This window comes from Amphimedon queenslandica, unplaced genomic scaffold, assembly GCF_000090795.2.
Source record: "Amphimedon queenslandica unplaced genomic scaffold, v1.1 AMPQUscaffold_13462, whole genome shotgun sequence".
Classification (NCBI taxonomy): Eukaryota; Metazoa; Porifera; class Demospongiae; order Haplosclerida; family Niphatidae; genus Amphimedon; species Amphimedon queenslandica.
Window position 1 is genome coordinate 222,608 of NW_003546302.1, and position 5,330 is coordinate 227,937.

Below are 5,330 nucleotides of genomic sequence, written 5' to 3' on the forward strand. Positions count from 1 at the left end.
ACGCCGAATATAAGGAGACAACTGACCACAAAGCATAAACACAACAATTTTTTCATACATTTTTTAATAAGATAATATTTTACAAGTCATTACCAATTGAATGATTCCATAAGCACTATGTAACTCCATCTACTTAGCAAGATATGGGTTTCATTGCGAAGAGGCTTTCCCCATTTATGGGACTTGATTAATTCAAGGATATTAGAAACCGGGGTATGTGGAGTTCTAATTGCTTGGCAACAAGGCATTACCATAGCAACAGATAAGTCAGTTTGGCTCATTCCCAGACCCATGACGAATGAGGGGGCGGTTTACGGTCTGGTAGATCGAGCTAACATTTCTGTCATGGCTCTGGATTGTGACACAAGTGTTGGTATGGAAATGAATATCATAATTTGGACCACCACACGCAAAACAATGGCTTTCCAATTTACATTTGCAGTAAAGATTTATGCAATTTTTCCAAGGATGGGTCATCATAAGACAAAAGACAAATGAATATACCACTGTCTATGATTTAGCTGTCAATATCATCCAGTCCACTGCCGGTGAAGTGCTACCAGCAGCTATAATTAATTACAAACTGGTTGTTATGTTACGTAAAAGTTGCCTGAGACGTCTAAATCAGTTCCGCAAAGCAAATAAAGCTATTAAACCTTATAAGAGTTAAGTGAAGATTTTGTTGTACGTTAATGTAAAATTTTTTTATTGATTTCATGAATTACTTGTTTTTATATACCACTCAATTCCAACTTGATAGTCAGCCAGTGCAGAATTGTTATTACTAGATGATCAAAGCTATGATCAACATGACGCAGCATTTTTATCTGTGGTAAGTAAATTAAGTGTTCATACAATGTATAGATTATTTTGTAGTCAATGGACCAGAAAAAAAGGACATAAGAAGATGACCAGGAGCCCAAAGCTATGTCAGTGCAAAATCCAGTAAGTATGTGATCAAGCTAAATGTAAATTGTACGGAAATAATACAGAATGTCCTCGTGTTGCTGTAAGTTTTTAGAAAGGTGATATCATCTGCATTAATTCATGTACATAGGTTGTTGTTGCTTCTAACTTACCAAAGGTTTGTGAGCTATCAAAGTCATTAAAGAAACTTGAAAAGTGTATAAATCGCGGGCAAAAATTAGCAATTGCTAAGTCAGCTGTTGAAAATCCAGTGTTACTTCCTCATGTTGTCTCACATATCGCTGTAAAAAAAACAAGATATGAAAACTTTGTCATCTGTCAGACATTCATCAATATTGCACATGAAGTGTAAAGATGCCACGGAAAGACATGTATTTTTAATTTCTTATACTGTAAATTACATGATTGTTTAAAAATCCTAACATGTAGGTTTACTTGGGATAGAATATGGACAGAGATTAAAACACACTCCCTGTTAATAGCCCTTTTATTACAAAAACGTTTACAATTACAGGTTGATAAAAGGAATGGAACATTACCTTCTTTTTGCTTGAGTGCAAGTATATTATTGAAGTTACAAACTTCCCATATTAATGTTGTTCAAGGCATGGTATCAGTGCTACTAAAATCTTGCAAATCTAACTATCAGGTAAAAAAACTATTAAAAATTAGTAATGATTGATACTATTAGTAGTTGTTTCGTCAATTGCAGTGAAACTTAGTGTGCCTTTCATACAGCACTACATTAAACATGATGGATACTATTACTGAGAGCTATGATGAACAAATTTATGACTGGAAAAATTCATTGCTTCATAGAGATAGTATGCCAGGTTATGATATGGTATGTCATGTAACCTATAATTTGCATGTGTACAATTTTATTATAGTTACCAGATGTACATGAAAGTCCACAATGAAATATGTCTGATGTGAAAACACCTCAATGTACTCCAGTAAATATAATAAGTATGGACTGCGCTACATAAAGAATTGAACTACCACAATATTCTCCTAATGAATGAAATGAACACATTTCATCTCAAAATCATCCTGAATCTGCTGAAATATCTCCTCCCATTTTTGAAAATTAATCTTCTAATGAACCTTTTAATTTCAATAATTATTGTATTATCACTTTACCATGTACAATTAATGTAAAGGACAAACATGGAATGCATGTGTTTTGGCAACTGACAACTTGGATCAGAATGTTAGATGTAGACATCAGTCACTTACATCAGAAACAATGTCTATGCATTGGTCAAATGCCAAAGCAGTAAATGATTTTTGTGCCTTTTCTGCTTTAACTGATAAAGCTCTACTTCCTATTTTGTTAACCAGTGATGCAAATGGTGATTTGCTTCATAGCACAGATCTTGTAGTGCTTCTTAAAATGTTTTTATACTTGTGGAGCCTGTTTTACTTCAGCATATACCATCATTTTCTAAATACTTGGATTTGGTTAAAGATTATAAATTATATGTCATAACTTCTCTTCAAAAATGTCTAGTTCTCAAGTGGTAAACATATTAATATTCTTTCAGTCATGTAAGAAAATATGTTAGATTGCTTTATGTCTTCTGAAAAACCCAGCTATTGTTTCAGATATTGTAGGCATCCAAGATGAGCATTGCCAATATGTACTAGTGTCATTAAGTACTAATTCAGAAGACATTCCTGGTCAGCTGGAGAAGCAGAGTATCCAGATTGACAGTTTTCATAAAAAAACTTGGTATTGGGGATCAGCTAACTGTAGAAAGAATGAGGTGTGCCCAATCAATTAGGTCAAATTTAGAAAACGAAATTTAAGTGCTTCCAGGTTTTGTTCCTGCTATATCTGTTTGGTATGTGAAAGTCAGTTGATTAGGAGTAAGTTTTAATAATTAACTTGCATTTCATATTTTCCAATGAATTATTGTTAGCCAATATACACTCAATTTTTTAAAGACAAATCCTTACCTAATGGGGGAACACTAGCACAATTCAAAAATTTAATTATAAGGGAACAAATATTCCTGCTGAGCCAAAATTAATGCTGTTGAAGAATTTTTTGAAACTGTCATTAACAGCCATCATATTACAGCTACTCTTTATTTCTTTAGAATGAAAAGCATAAATGACAAGCCTCAGTCTACTTACCTACAGGACATCGAAAAAGAGAACAACATCAATGCTAAAATGGAACTACTTCATATTGTAATTCATGACTTCATTTGGTCTTTTATCAACATTCTATATTTGATTCAGAAGACCACAACCAGGCAGAGAAAAAGATAAAAACCAGCAAGTAGATAGATTTAGAGCATATGCTGCAGAACTACTAATACCTTGTCTAGTACTAGTGGAACTCAATGACAGCATTAATTAAGGGGATGGACCAAGACATTTACAAGCATTGAAATTGTTGTTGTTTATGTTTCGTTGAACTGTCTAGACAAAGAAGCACTTGTCCTTCAAATACAAGTGCAACTTCTACTTGATCGTCTTCGTCACTAACTGTTGTATTCTAGTTTTGTTAACACAAGAGGAAAACCAAGACAGAACGTTTCTATTGATTTACATCTAGGGCATATAAATAGATTTGTTAAAGCATTGTTACTCTCACTGTCATCTAATTTGTCTCCTACAGCAATAAAAAGGACTACAAGATGTACTTAATGACTCATTAATGTTACAGATCAATTTGACAAAATTAGTTATTTACATTGTACCAGTAGAGCTGACTCCCAAGCAAAAGCTGAAAAAGATATTACTTGAATAGTTGAACAGCGACATGAATTGTCGGAAGTTTTTAAAGACATGCTACAGAGAAAGCACTCACAATTTAATTTTAAAGATAGTATCATCAGAACTGTATTGTCTGATTAAGAAAAATCACCAAATGGATTACAAAAAATTAAATGAATTATGCTAGCTGCTAAGTAATTTTTAGTCTGTTAATCAGTTTTTAAAAATTAAAATAACAAAAAATGCAAAGGAGATGGAATATATACTACTTCCACATTCTTACATGCATGTATAACAGCAATACCATTTACAGCATGTACTGAAATGACAGCCTTCAAAATCAGCAAAAAGTAATCTACACTTGCATTTGGATTCCTTTGTGCAGTAATCAACCATTTCATTTTTAATGAGCTTCTTGATTCTAGGTGTATAAGATTGAAGAGCACAACTATGGTATCCATTTCATCCACTTTTTTAGTCTCCTGAATGTTAATCAGAAGGGCCCCAATGGATATTTTGATGAACGTTGTGCACATCCAAACCCATACTGAAAGCAACTGTTGATATAACAATACGTAAATGTCCATTAGGTATAGAATAAAGGAATTTACAAATGCCTCCTTGACTTCTTGTGTGCAATTGGTGAAAATTTCTACCACTCTAAACTTGTACTTTATTTGTGGGGCTCCAATTGGATAAGTAAAATTTTCTCCAAAATAACTTCTAAAATGTGACTAAAACGCAGCACATTCTTCAAAGCATCAACAGAAAATTGTCATTTTGGGAAACTCTGTTTTAAGAATAGCGAGACTGTGGGCCAACTGACATACTAATTCCTTGATGGAATCCTTTTTTACACTACGCATATTATATTCTTCTTTGAAGGAGGTACATTTACAAGCACACAATTGTGTAATGACAGCAATTGATATTTTGATTACATATTGTTTGTGAAGCTGTTGCTGTTAAGCCCATAATACAAACAGTTGGAGGTATGAAGCTTTGAACTTGTCCCACTCTTCTATAACTTTCTCAAAAAGTTTTACCCCTAAAATATGAATGATTGCATTTCACTACTCATTTTATGCTATAATGATTTACAATTTTCAAACTAAATGAGCTTCATCAAAAGGAACATGCACAAGTTTGTTTTGATAGGTCCCTCTCACCAAAACATCTCTCCATTGTCAAGAGTAGATAAGGGGGTAGGGAGTGTCTAACTGCCTTTTAGTGCCAGTGATATGTGCACGTAGACAATGAGGGTTTATTTTGGAACATTTCCGCATGCCTTATTTAGTACCTTTTGTGATAATTATCTTTCCACTCTCATACCCAAACTGGGTGGGTGCATTCCTAATCTGGGCGGGTGCTCAGTAATCCTTGATTTCAAAATTGATGCCAGTGTGGTTCAAGCAAGTGATGAGCTGAGAAGTCTACAGGATCTGAATGAGCTATACTATTCCCTTTCTCAAAGTTTGAATGAGTTTTGTATTGCTAGATACACGTTTTGTGATCAGTGGTGTTTAATCTTGACTGCTCTTCGACCATCCTCCTTTTGGACCAACTTCAAGAGTCAGGATAATTATTAAGGAAAAAGATATGGAGTATGTGGTTCATGTGCTTTTAAGGAAAATTCAGCGTGGCATGTTCACTTCGAATGACTTAGAGAGCCA